Genomic DNA, 14,706 nt, shown 5'->3' with positions numbered 1-14,706 from the left:
AGCTATATATTTGGGTGTGTTTTTGGAATATCTTCTTTTCCTTCCGTGTTACTAACTTATTTGAGAAATCGTAGGTACAACCCTGGCGAACAATGAGATCCGAAATTTGCCTTTAGGGGATGTAGATGTCGAGGAAGACCAAGTTGATGAGGTTCCTCTTGAACCTCAAGTCAATAGAAGAGGCCGAATGCCTCATGATAATGTCCCCCCTCCACCTCCACCTCCACCACGAGCGGCTCCACACCGGGTGTTTCCTAATGAAGGATATGCTAGTGCAATAGTCCCTCCCCGTATTAGGGCGGGCAACTTTCAAATCACCAATGTGATGCTCACTTTGCTAGAGCAACAAGGTTTCTGCACCGGTGCTCCAAGTCAAAATGTATACAAACATTTGAAGGGGTTTATGGACACTTGTTGGGGGAGCAAACAAACAAATGTCTCCGAGGATGCATTGAGGCTAAGGCTTTTCCCCTTATCTCTACGAGGAAAAGCTTTAGATTGATTGGAATGTTTGCTGAACCATTCCATTCACACTTGTGATGAGTTGGCGGAAAAGTTTATTTCTAAGTTCTTCTCTCCGGGGCACATGGCTACACTTCGGGATGAGATTTTGGCATTCAAGCAAGAGCCGAATGAACCACTACACGAGATATGAGAACGTTATAGAACAATGGTTAAGAAATATCCGAACAACGATATGACGGAGAATATGATTCAACAAACTTTCTATCGTGGGATTAACACAACCAACCAATGTGTAGTGAATCAAATTGCCGGTGGAAACTTCATGACTATGCTTTATGCGGAGGAGTGTGAGATTTTAGATGAAAGGGCAGAAACATCATCGGCGTGGCAATCCCGGGCTAATGTTCCACAAGGTGATCCGAACGTGATCCACCTTCACAAAGAGTTGCATGACCAGGGGCAAGCCATTGCTGAATTGACTACCACCATGAATCAATTAGCAAAGGCTCAACTTCAACAAGTGCAAAATCCTAAGCAAGTCAATGCCATGGAAGGAGTGAACATGATGGTGAACAAAAGGACCAAGGGTCCATAAGTGCAACATCGAGTGGAGAATTATGTGCAAGAAGATAGTGGTTTTGATCAAGGTGATTCTTACAATGAACAAGAAGAGGAGGTGCAATATGTGAAAAACTTTCAAGGGCAATGAAACAACTTCCAAGGCCCAAACCAACAACAATGGCGACCTCAAAACAATCAAGGCAATTGGAATTCTAACAACCAAGGAAATTGGAGTGGTGGCAACAATCAAGGGAATTGGCATAACAACAACAATCAAGGGAATTGGAGTGGCAATAATCAAGGAAATGGGGGGGGGGGTAACAATCAAGGTAGATGGAACAATAATCAAGGAAATCGGGGGTCGGGTTTTCAAAGGCCCCCGATGTATCAATAAACGAGCAACCCGCCTCCTTATCCTTCTCATGGTCCAAGTTCTTCAAACAATGAGATGGGGTGTATTGAGAACATGTTCAAACAAATGATGGAAAAGAATGCCAATTCGGATGCCCCACTTGCCTCACACAACCCATCGATCCACAATTTAGAAGTTCAAATGGGACAAATCTCTCAAGCTCTAAATTCTTGTCCTAAGGGGGCACTACCAAGTGACACGGTAGTAAACCCAAAGGGTGGAAACAACACGGGGCATGCCATGGCCGTTACTACAAGAAGTGGAAGATATAGGAATGCACCCACCTCAAGTCAAAAGCAACTTGTGGATGATGAGCAAGTGGTACAAGAAGAAGAGGTCCTGAACACCGTGGTGCAATCAAATGATGAAGTTCAGATTGATATTTATGAAAGTGTGGAAGAGACTCAAGAGGAGGTGAAGCCGTCTAGGGATCACATTATTGACATACCGGAGCTGATAGTGCAAAAGGCTAAGGCACCATTGCCTAAGCCTCCACCTCCATACCCTCAAAGACTTGCCAAGCAAAATGGCGAGAATCAATTTAAGAAGTTCATTTAAATGATGAAGAGTCTCTCAATCAATGTGCCATTAGGTGAAGCTTTGGAGCCAATGCCCAGTTATGCAAAGTTTATGAAGGATCTCGTGACAAAGAAGCGATCAATGAATTTTGAAACTATCAAAGGCACTCATCAAGTGAGTGTAATTGTGCATTCAATGGCTCCTAAGTTGGAACATCCCGGTGCTTTCACGATTCCTTATACAATTGGAAGTGCCGAGTTTGCAAAAGTTAATTTGTGATCTTGGGGCAAGTATCAATTTGATGCCCTATTCAGTTTTTAAGACCTTGAGAATTAGGCAACCAAGACTCACCTCTATGAGATTGCAAATGGCCGATCATACTATGAAGAGACCTTTGGGAGTGATTGAAGATGTCTTGGTTTGTGTTGATAAATTCATTCTTCCGGTGAATTTTGTCATTCTAGATTGTGAAGTTGATTATGAGGTGCCGATTATTCTTGGAATACCTTTCCTTGCTACGGGGAAGGCTCTTTGTGATGTTGAAGCTGGAGAACTCACTTTCCGGGTTGGTGATGAAAAAGTGGTGTTCCATGTGTGTAAGTCCATGCGGCAACTAAATAGCAATGAAGTGTGCTCTTTTGTGGACTTGGTGACCGATGTTATTGTGGATGACACAAGTGCTATGATCAATGTTAGTGATATGTTGGAGGCCGTCTTGCTCAACTTTGATGATGAAGAGATGGATGGCTTCATGGAATGTGTGAACTCTTTGCAAGGAATGGGGTCGTACAATTATGCACCCCAAAAATTATCTTTGGATCTTGATAATAGGAAACTCCTCCTACAAAGCCTTCCATTGAAGAGCCTCCTACCTTGGAGTTGAAACCATTGCCTCCACATCTTCGGTATGAATTTCTTGGCCCTTGTTCTACTCTACCGGTTATTCTTTCCTCTTGTTTGACTAACGTGAAGGTAGATTCTACATTGGCGGTGCTACAAAAGAGGGAGAAGGCTATTGGGTTAACATTGGCGCATATTTGGGGAATAAGACCCACCTTTTGCATGCATAAGATCAACTTGGAGGAAGGCGCCAAACCATCTTTTGAACATCAAAGGAGACTCAATGAGGCTATGCAAGAAGTTGTCAAGAAGGAGATTATCAAGTGGTTGGATGTCGGGGTTGTCTACCCCATCTCCAATAGTTCGTGGACTTCTCCGGTTCAATGAGTCCCGAAGAAGGGGGCATGATTGTGGTCACCAATGACATGAATGAGCTGATTACTATAAGAACGGTGACCGGATGGAGGGTGTGTATGGACTATCGCAAGCTCAACAAAGTCACAAGGAAGGATCATTTTTCACTTCCTTTCTTAGATCAAATGCTTGATAGATTGGCCGGTCGTGCTTTCTATTACTTTCTTGATGGGTATTTGGGCTATAACCAAATTCTTATTTTTTCGGAGGATCAAGAGAAAACAACCTTTACATGTCCCTATGGTACTTTCTCCTTCAAGCGGATGCTATTTGGTTTGTACAATGCACCGGCGACTTTTCAAAGGTGTATGATGGATATCTTCACGGACATGGTGGAGGACTACCTTGAAGTTTTCATGGATGACTTCTCGGTGGTTGGAGATTCTTTTGATGATTGTCTTGCAAATTTAGATAAAGTGTCGGCAAGATGTGAAGAAACAAATTTGGTGCTCAATTGGAAAAAATGTCATTTCATGGTCGAGGAAGGCATTGTCCTTGGCCACAAAATATCAAAGAATGGAATTGAAGTTGAAAAGGCAAAGATTGAGGTGATTTCTAAACTTTCACCTCCAACTTCGGTAAAGGGTGTGCGGAGTTTCTTAGGCCACGCGGGGTTTTACCGGCATTTCATCAAAGATTTCTCTAAAGTGGTGAACCCGTTGTGCAAGTTTCTTGAGAAGGATGTTGAGTTCAACTTCGATGATGATTGCATGAGAGCTTTTGAATTGTTAAAGTTCAAGTTGACAACTACTCCCATCATCACCGCTCCAAATTGGAGTGTCCCTTTTGAACTCATATGTGATGCAAGTGACGTAGTGGTTGGGGCTGTTTTGGGGCAACGTATTAACAAGATTTTTCGCCCGGTCTACTATGCTATTAAGACCATGAATAGTTCCCAAGTCAACTACACCATTACAAAGAAAGAGTTCCTTGCCATTGTGTTTGTAATTGAGAAGTTACGCCCATATTTGATAGGTGCAAAGGTCATTGTCCACACGGATCATGCGGGACTACGTTATCTTATGAGCAAGAAAGATTCCAAAGCTCGGTTGATGAGATGGGTGATTTTATTGCAATAGTTTGATATTGACATCCAAGATAGAAAATGGAGTGAAAACTAAGTAGCAGACCACTTGTCTTATTTGGAGGAGGAGGGGAGGCCGCATGATGGCCTTGAAATCAATGACTCCTTCCTTGATGAGCAACTCTTAGCTATTTCAATGAAATAGGTGCCATGGTTTGCGGATCTAGGAAATTTCCTTGTGTGTGGAATCATCCCGGATGAGTTCTCTTCAAACCAAAGGAAGAAACTCAAACGGGATTTTCAAGGTTGTTATTGGGATGAACCATACTTTTTCCAGATTTGTACGGATGAGGTGATTAGAAGATGTGTACCGGAAGAAGAGCAAGGTGAAATTCTTGGGGCTTGTCATTCTTCGCCATATAGTGGTCATCATGGTGGAGCAAGAACGGCGGCCAAAGTGCTAAGTTGTGGTTTCTATTGGCCCAATCTTTACAAGGATGCTAGTAAGCTAGTGAAAAGATGTGATGAATGTCAATGGGCCGGTGGAATCTCAAAGAAAAATGAAATGCCTCTCACTACCATTTTAGAGATTGATATTTTTGATGTGTGGAGTATTGACTTCATGGGTCCTTTTGTGAGTTCTTGTGGAAACACCTACATCTTGGTCGCGGTTGATTATGTGTCCAAATGGGTTGCGGTCATTTCTCTATCCAACAATGAGGCGAGAAGTGTGGTGGCGTTCTTGAAGAAGAATATTTTCACAAGGTTTGGTACTCCGCAGATTATTATAAGCGATGAGGGGTTCACATTTTTGCAACAAGACTTTCGACACTTTACTTAGCAAGTATGGTGTTACTCATAAAGTCACGACTCCCTATCATCCACAAGCTAGTGGTCAAGTGAAAGTCTCCAACCGAGAGATAAAGAGCATTTTGTCTAAAACAGTGAATGCTAACCGAACGGTTTGGTCCAAGAAGCTTGATGATGCATTATGGGCTTATCGGATGGCTTACAAAACACCTATCGGAATGTCGCCATACCGGTTGGTATTCAGAAAAGCTTGTCATCTTCCGGTGGAACTTGAGCACAAAGCCATGTGGGCTCTAAAGAAGTTGAATCTTGATTGGGATGTAGCCGCTAACTTGAGAGTTGCACATTTGAATGAATTGGATAAGTCCCGGTACCATACTTATTCAAGTTCGTCCTTGTACCAAGAAAAGATGAAATATCTTCATGACAAATACATTTGGAACAAAGAGTTCAAGGTGGGCGATCTGGTATTATTATTTAACTCAAGGTTTAGGATGTTTCCCGGGAAGCTAAAGTCTAAATGGAGCGGTCCTTTTGAAATTGTGGGTGTGACACCTTTTGGTGCATTGGACTTGAATAACAAAAACAATAAAGTATTCCGAGTCAATGGTCACCAGGTGAAACACTATTGAAGAAAAGTTGGAGATAGCCACATCAAGGCGGTCATTCATTTTAATTGATGGTATTCTGCGTCGTGCCGCGACGTTAAAATCAGGTGCTTATTGGGAGGCAACCCATATTTCATTTTCTTTTGTAGTTAGGTGTTATTTTTATGCTCACTTGATTTGAAGTGTGCTACAGGGATGAGTGTGACTTACAGGAATTGTGGACAGAAATCTGGCTAAGTGTTGCAAGAATTGCGGACCGCACATTTATAGTTGATGCAACAAAAGTGCACTGCAGCCACACAATTATCTTGCGGACCGCACAAATGGGAGGTAGAAAATGTCAACTCTCTAAAGTTTGGTTTGTCAGAGAAAAGGTCAATCTGCAGCCGCAAAAGGAAATCTACGGCCGCAACATGGAATCTGCGGCCGCACATAAAATTTTGCGGACCGTAGACAAGATGCCGACTTAAGCTCACCAGGTAACATAGTGCGCACCGCACATGAAATTATGCAGCCGCACTCGCCCCTCCTTCCCTTAGAAAACCAAGTGGTATAAATAGAAGGAAAAGGGCAACTGTTACGTTTTTCCCCTTTCTGAGCAGAAACACAGTAATCTTTTGAAATTTCTTGGTGAATTTATCTGTACTCACATACAACATCTTTGATCAATCATTCCTCACACTCATTCATCTGGTATGCTTAAATTTCTTGTTAATACTTTTCTTTTAATTTGTAGAGTTTTAGTCATTTTTAGGCCATTTGTCAATAGAATTCAGTTGTGCATTCATATGGGAGTAAATCTATAGTGGGTTAACTCGTACAATCTCTATGGGGATTGGGTCAATGCATATTCATGCCTTTATGCTATTACCATGTCAAAATTTGCACAAAAAATTGCAAAACCTAGATAGACATACTAGACCGTTCATAGTTCTTTTGAATTCTGCGGCCGCACCTGAAATTGTGCGGTCCGCAGAAGTTGATATAGGGCAACATTAGTGAGGAAGGGGTCTGCAGCCGCAAGGTAAAATGTGCGGACTGCCGAATTCCCATTGCGGCCGTAGAACAACCCTTTTACTGTCATTAGAGAGTCTACAAAATTGTGACTCAAATATGCGGTCGTAGGTCTAATTGTGCGGACCGCAGAAATCATGTTGTGGCTGCACAACAGCCAATTCTCTGTCATCAGAGAGTTGGCATATTTTGGACTTCTGAGTTGCAGCCGCAAGTGAAATTGTGCGGACCACACTTCACTTTTTGCGTCCGCAAGACAAAATTATGCGGTCCGCAAGGCCTCATATGCGGCCGCAAGAAAATTATGCGGATTGCAGATCCTTATCCTACAAGCATAATTAAACCGTGACCCCCATTGTGTTCTTGGTGTATACTTACATATCTCCTTGTTTGACTGAACATTGAATTGCAACTAACAATCGCTTCTGCTTGATACAGAAAATGGTTCGATTCTAGAGGCAGAGGCGACACTTCTAAAGGGAGGGGTGAACCTTCGAGGGGTCGAGGCAAGAGTGCCTTACCCCTCGGCCAACAAAGCATAATAACAAAGAAAGGTACAACCGACAGAGGGAGAGGTGCAGATCTCTCCGAGATGAGCTGTTATGTCCCGTCTAGGGAAGCATCAGAGGGCAACTCAACCTCTGTTCAAAAGCAGCCGGCTGTACAGTCAAGGCCATCAGGGAGATATCAACTAAGGGATGAGTCGTCATCATCTCATTGAACTTCCGAGGGTTCGCAAAGTTTTAGTCAGGCTTTTGAGCTAGCCACTACACATGTTCCTGAGGCACAAGATACACCAGTTCAAGATATCCCTGATGATGGCAGAGGGGGTAATGCTACATCTGCCGACTTTGAAAGGTCGAAGAAGAAAGAAGTCTGTGAGGACCGTTTATCAGCTTGGACGCCTTCACCAGCTTTCGTACATGGTGGCCAGTGAGGTCGCTTACTCTTGAGCGACAGTTTTAGCTGAAAGATTTGGAGAGGTACAACCCAGAAGTGTTGAGACAGTTTAAGGAATTCAAGGGGTGGATGTAGTTCACCCAGAGTGTCGTGGATGCCAAAGAGTACCTTGTCCTTGAATTCTATACCAATGTGGTGCATATCAAAAAAGGGACAAAGGTCACCAAAGTGCGTAACCTCAAAGTGAGATTTGATCAGCATACACTCAACACATACTTGGGGTTTGAAGATGTTGAGCCAAAGGAATACTTGGAGAAGTTTGAGATGGGAGATGAAGCCCTACCTTGGTTAGCAGAGATTCTAGCAGCACCAGGACCACCACCACCACAGATTACCATTGGGGTTCCTATCAATAGGAGCACGTTGAGTTTTGAGGCGAAGGGGTGGCAAACCTTTGTCTGCAGCAGACTGGACCCGTACCAAAATGAGACTTACCTTCCGATTCCTCGGGCAGTCTTGGTTGCCTCTATTATAATCGGGTACCCTATCAATGTGGGGACCGTGATGTCGGCCAACATCTCAGTGATTGCTCGGCAAGATGACTAGTCCTATCCATATCCCAACACTATCACAGAATACCTCACAGACGCAAGGGTAGAGCCGAGGGATTATGACACAAAGGTGAGGCCAAAGAAGCCTTTTACTTGGTATTCACTGATGGATGTGAACAACCTAAAGAAGAAAGTTCAGCCTCCTACCACTGTGGGCCAGTCTGATGATCCAACTATGGTAGATGTTGATGCAGTGGTTGTTCCATCCACTTCGGCCAAGCCGTCCTCCAGTGCCGCAACTATGCCTCTGCCATCATCCACATCCCATTCTGTAGTTCCTGCTACTGCTTCCACTTCGGCTTTGAAGCCGGTGCCCTTTCCTACTGCCCCGCTTTCTATGCTACGAGTCTTCCAGATATTGGCGAGCCTTAACAACTGGATGCAGACAACAACTGCAAAGCTGTCTGACTTATCCAGTACTGTTGCAACACAATCTACTGCTCAGGCACCTCAGTTTCCCCCGACAGGTGAGGAAACATCGAAGAAGATCCTAGAGAACTAGAACACCATTATGGCGATCTTGGTGCAGCATGGGTCAGTGATCGAAGATCTGGGAAAAGAAGTAAAGAAGATGAGAAAGTCCCAGGCTAGCAAGAAGTCAGTGACAAGCTCCAAAGACTGATGACCAGGCTTGCTACAATCGGAGATCTTTCATTTGACATGCTGATTGACCCACACCATTCAGGCCCAGATCCTACAGCACCAACAGCACCGGTGGCACCAGTTGGCCAGTCTGAGGAGCCAAACCTTGCTGCCGACACTGCCAAGGCAGTGCATCAGATGTTCACCAACCCAGCACACCTAGAGTTGAGGATGATGAGATTCAGTTGGATGAGACTAAGGGAGGTGACATTGTTGGGGACGCAGAGATATCCAAGGAGCCATAGGGAGTTTTCTTCACTATTTCCCTTATTTTAATCTTATTTTGTTAAGCATTGGGGACAATGCTTATCTTTACTCAGGGGGTGGAGTTTATTGATCATATTTGATACATTCTGAGACAATTGGCATGTAATAACTTGATATTATTCTCTCTTTTCTTATTATGTATATATTCTCTCTCTTTCTCTCATTATGTACATTTATTCTATCTTCAGTAGTTTTTTCTTAGTAGCTTCTTTATTTTTGTTTCTTTATAGTTCTTTGTTTGATTTAGTAGCTTCTTTTTATATTTTAGTAGATAATAAGCCTTTGGTTTTCTTAATGACACGGTTCTTTCCAAAGGTAGTTGTTATGTGAACTGGGTGACTCGTCCCAACGATGGATGTCGTGACAACCTTCTTAAGGGAAGGAGTTCGTTTTTGGTGTTTAGGTAATAATAAGTAGTAGTAATGAATAAAAAGACCTAATTAAGTCATGCTCGAAGAGTCAAACATGCTTCAATTGGTACCAACACACTTAACTACGTGCCTATGATTAAAAACAAGATTTTTGAAAGAAATACATCCAGTTAGTGACTTCGTGACTCTTGTGTTGACTTTGGCAATCATCGAGTGGTTTGATTGGACCATAGTGATTTTTAAACTTGAATGTGGTCGTTGTGGGCCCTCGAATCTATCCTCTTTAACAATCCGGTTATGTGAGGGGTGAGATGAATTATTGCTAGTCCGAGTATCCGTGCGAAGGGTCTAGAACTTGCCCCGAATGTGTTTCAAGGCGAAATCCTAAGTTTGCTTGGTTTGAAAAGTGATTGTTGGCCCTCCTTGGCCCGTTTGATTCATCTATTGCCAAAAATTATCATTATCCCTAGTCAACCCCTTTGAGCCTCTAGCCTTTCTCATTTGATAACCATGTTACAAGCCTTTACCCATTTTGTCGTGACCTTCTCTTGACACCCGAGCTTTCCTTACACTCTTGTGTAAAAAATGGCTAAAAACGTAAGTTTGGGGGGGGGGGAGGAGACGAGGAACTTGAAAAAGGTATCAAGGCACAAAAAGAGAAAAGAAATGATCTCAATGAGAAGAGAAGGCAAGAAAAGAAAAGAAGAAAAAGAAAAAAAAATGCAAAAAGCGAATAAGTGAAAGGGTTGAAGGGATTGAAAAAGAGGAAATGATCCCTAACATGGAGAAATCAAAAAGAAAGAAAAAGAATGAAATGTTCAAGAAAGAGTGATGTTAAGTCTCTCTAGTCCCCAATGAAAAGCAAGTGCCTCTAAGAATTGGCAAAGTGTGAGCAGAGAAATGAAAAACAAATGGAGTGCTTGAGGAAAGATGTAACCACTCGTCCATACTGTATCCAACCTTAATCCAAAAGCCTTCATTACATCCCGGAAGAAGTCCTACTTGATTTCAAGCCGAGTGAGCTTACATTAGTGGCGATCTACATGAAGGGCAAGCCTATGGTACTTGAAGCCATACTTGCGACATTCTCTTGAGAGAGATGAGTGAAACTTTCATAAATCTTTAGATTGAGTGCTAAACTTCTTGAGTGAGCTAGGCAAATGGAAAGTAGAGGAGGAAGAGTTTGGAATCCACCATGACCTACATGATAGAGCAAGAGTCCTTGATGAGTAAAGTCAATTCTTGAAGCTCGAATGTCATATTAGAACAATATGTGCATGAATGTTTAACTTGTCACCTTGTTGATAATACATGAGTAGTGTGAGTAATTGTTGGTCTCAACTGATGTGTGGATAGATCACCTTTGAATCGTTTAAATTTCCCTTAACTACTGGAGGTGGGAACTAATTTAGTTTGTCACCCCCAACCTCGAGAAGCGTGACCGGTGCTCAATCGAGTGAACCCGACCGAGCAAGTGTGTTAGATATTTTCTACCCAACTCACCCATGATCAAGAAAGGACGTGATATCATTAATTATACAGTAGGAAGCTCATTCATGCAATACTAAATTATTTCATTAGCTATTTCACCTTTTAGTCTCAAAATACACATATTCTTATAGTCTGAGTGGAACTAGTGATCAAACATAACATAACTTGCTTAACATTCCCAACACCCATATACAACCCACATAGTGTCTACGGAGCCTCTAAAGATACAAAAGCGTGTAAAGAAGGTGCCGGCAACAAGGCCCCGGCTATACCTCAATAAGTACAACAATATAAGGAAAAGATATATTACATGGCCCCGGAATGAAATGGGGCTCATCGAGTCCGTTGAGAAGAGGATGCATCACCTATCTGTGATTAACACTGTCTGCTATGTAACCACATGTATACATTTAAATATGCAGCGCCCCCGGCAAAACGGACGTTAGTACTGTCGAATAGTACTAGTATGTATAATTAAACACTATCTAAATAGAATGAACAATAATATAGGGGGAGACAGTCAAGAATGCAATATGAGCTTTAAATAACACTAAAACATCAAATTAAGGATCACATAGATTTTTAAGTCAATTCCCGCATTATTAGGTTGGATGGTTTTTAGTGCCATTATGCCACAATCCACAATACCACCGTGTTCTTACATGGAGTCCGATCTCGGCCCGATCGGCTAAGCCATCTCATTTGAGAGATCAACCATATTCACTATTTCACTCACAATACCACTGTGTTATTACATGGAGTCCGATCTCGGCCTGATCGGCTAAGCCATCTCATTTGAGACATCAACCATGTTCACAGTTTCACTCACAATACCACCGTGTTATTACACGGAGTCCGATCTCGGCCCGATCGGCTAAGCCATCTCATTCGAGACATCAACCATTTCAGTGGATCATCTTACTTTATATTTCTTTCCCTTCTTTTCAGCACATTGGCACAAGTGGCTTTAATTATAAAGTCGTTCTTGGTACTTGGCCTTATTTCATAATTCAAGTTCTTTTCCACAATCCAACATTATTATTATCATCAATAACAACATGGTTTTCATTCAAGACTCTTGATTTCACATGTGAGCAATTTAGAATTCAAGGCACATAGAGGCTTTTCACACAATTTGGCATAACAATCTTTAATCGAATTTGACATGAAGTCTAGGCATATTAGCACATATTCTAAGTCTTGAATATTTTCTCAGATGACGAGATAACATGATGAAGGCATGGGAATACATATTACACATATATTTGCAAAGCAAGCATATTCGGGATAGCAATTTCTAGGACATTCAATTTGGGACTTACGTTGATTGCATGAATACCGTGGGATTCAATTCTAAGAAGAGAGGGTTTAGCCAACATACCTCAATTGAGCCTTTTAAAACTCTAAGATGTTCCGGAATATTAGCAACTTCAATCTACTTTTGCAATATAGAAAAATGGAACCCAAAATTAGGAAAACGATCATAATTCTAGCTCACTTGAGCATTCTATCAAACACTATGTGTGTATCAAGGTTTCATGGCCCCTTTTTATGAAAGACTCCACCAACCCCCACCCCATTCTTTTGTATCTTTAACTCACAACCTCCTCACACACCTTAGGAACACATGCATGCAAGGTAAGCACTCCCATCCCCATGAATTACCTTACTAATGGCCCATTCTAGTTACATTTTAAAATTGAGAGTTTGGGTGATAGAATCTTACCTCTTAGGAAGAAGACCTAGGTGCCTCTCTTAATAATCTTCAAGGTTTTAAGTGAGGATTGCAATTTGATAAAGATCACTTTCTCCCTCTAGGACTCTCTCTCTCTCTCACTCTAGAGTATCAAATTTTTCTCAAAAATGGCCCCTTACATCTATTTTAACGAAGTAGGGTTGGGTTTTAAAAACCCAAAAATGAAGCTCCGAAACAGGTTCTGCGGTCGCATATGCGACCGCATAATGGTTATGCTGTCCGCGAAATGACCGTGAAATTGGGGTGCCAAAACTTGATAGGAACTGACCTGGTCTGTGGTGCACTATACGGCCCGCAGACCTGTTCTGCGGTCGCATAATGCACCGCAGAACGATTCTGCGTTCGCATAGTGTGACCGCAGAACCTCCCTCCAAAAAATCCCAAGGCGGGATATGCGACAAGAGTGCATCCCGCGAAATGGTTATGCGGTCGCATAATAGGCCGCAAAATGACATTAAAATGGCCCAGAAGACTGCTCCACTCTGCGGCCATTCTGCGGTCCGCAGAGTGGTTTTGTGGTCGCAGAATGGATCGCAGAAATGCCTACTTCTGCCCCACATTTTCCTCCAACTCCCCAGCACACTGTTCAATCCAAAAAAGTCCGAACCGCGATGAGATTTCTACTATTATTAACCTCTACGCCTACTTCGGCCTTATGAAAATCTGGGTTTTTAGGAAACATTTTACGGGGCCTTACATATTTGCTTGAGGAAAAGCAAAGACTTAAGTTTCGGGGAGTTGATAAGTGGGGATTTTGACTGCTTATTAGCACATTTTAGCTTCTGTTTTAGTCCAAAAGCATTGAATTTTATTCCCGAAACTAATAAAATTGTGCAAAATTACAGGAACGCTGGAAGTTGGTCTCACGAGATGAAATCCGACTCAAAAAGGATTAGTCCGAAGAAAAAGGCAGTAAAGGGCACAGAAGCACAAATGTGCGGTCCGCAGAAGAAATTGCGGACCGCAGAAATCCATCTGCGGCCGCAAGACAAGAGGAAGAATTTGGCAGAAATGTGCGCAAAGTGCGGATCGCACATGAATTATGCAGCCGCAAAGCTGGGCTAAGAGTCGAAGATCAGAGAGTATGCAAAAAGACCAAGTCCAGGAGCCTCTGTGAATTGCGGACCACATAAGAATTGTGCGGCCGCATAACTCCAGTACCTGCCAGACGAAGAAATCTGCGGACCGCACATGGAATTGTGCGGCCGTAGAACCTCCTGAGGGGCATTTTTGTCCGAGATTTTCAGCCTTGTATTAATAGACGAGTTTCACAAAATTAGGTCAAGTTTGAACATCTGAAGTTGCTGTAGCCGTTTTTCTTTACTACTTTAGGAAGTTTTACATTGCTTTGGTGTATTTACATTAGATTTAATCTTTTGAAGCTTCCATTATGAGTTTAATTAGTTTTTCTTTCTTATTTTCGTCAAATCCTATTATGAGTAGCTAGATTTTTACTAGGGTTGCGACCCAACCCTAGTGTGTAAACCTTATGGGTATCTAATTTAGTGCTTGTTTATGATTGGGTGTGATTATTTAACTTAGTTCATGCATTAATTGTAGAATTAATGGTTGCAAATATTAGTTCATGCCTATTTGACTTAGTCTCTACTTGAGAAAGAGGGACCTAGTCTAGGATAACTTAGCTAACAAGGAATTGGGTCAATTGAGAGATTGATTAATCTAATTAAAGGGTTCAACCTAGAGATAGTAATAACCCGACTTGAGCTCTTGTCAACTATTTTGGGTGATACCCATTTGGTCTTGAGAAAGCCAAATTGGGCAAGACCACTCTCTGACCGATAGGTATTGAGTGGATAATGTAGAGCTGAGAGCTATAATACACCCCAATCAACAAAACAAGCATTAACTTTTTTATCCCATTAGGCAAACACCTAGGTTACGGTCACAGCCCTAGGCCTTTTACCCATTTGAACAAACCCTTAAAACAATTATCTCTCATCTATTTTCTTTATCTTGCAATCATTATATTAACAATAGAAA

This window comes from Nicotiana tomentosiformis, chromosome 8 (genome assembly GCF_000390325.3).
Source record: "Nicotiana tomentosiformis chromosome 8, ASM39032v3, whole genome shotgun sequence".
In the NCBI taxonomy this organism is placed as follows: domain Eukaryota; kingdom Viridiplantae; phylum Streptophyta; class Magnoliopsida; order Solanales; family Solanaceae; genus Nicotiana; species Nicotiana tomentosiformis.
Note: the sequence above shows the minus strand (reverse complement) of the source record.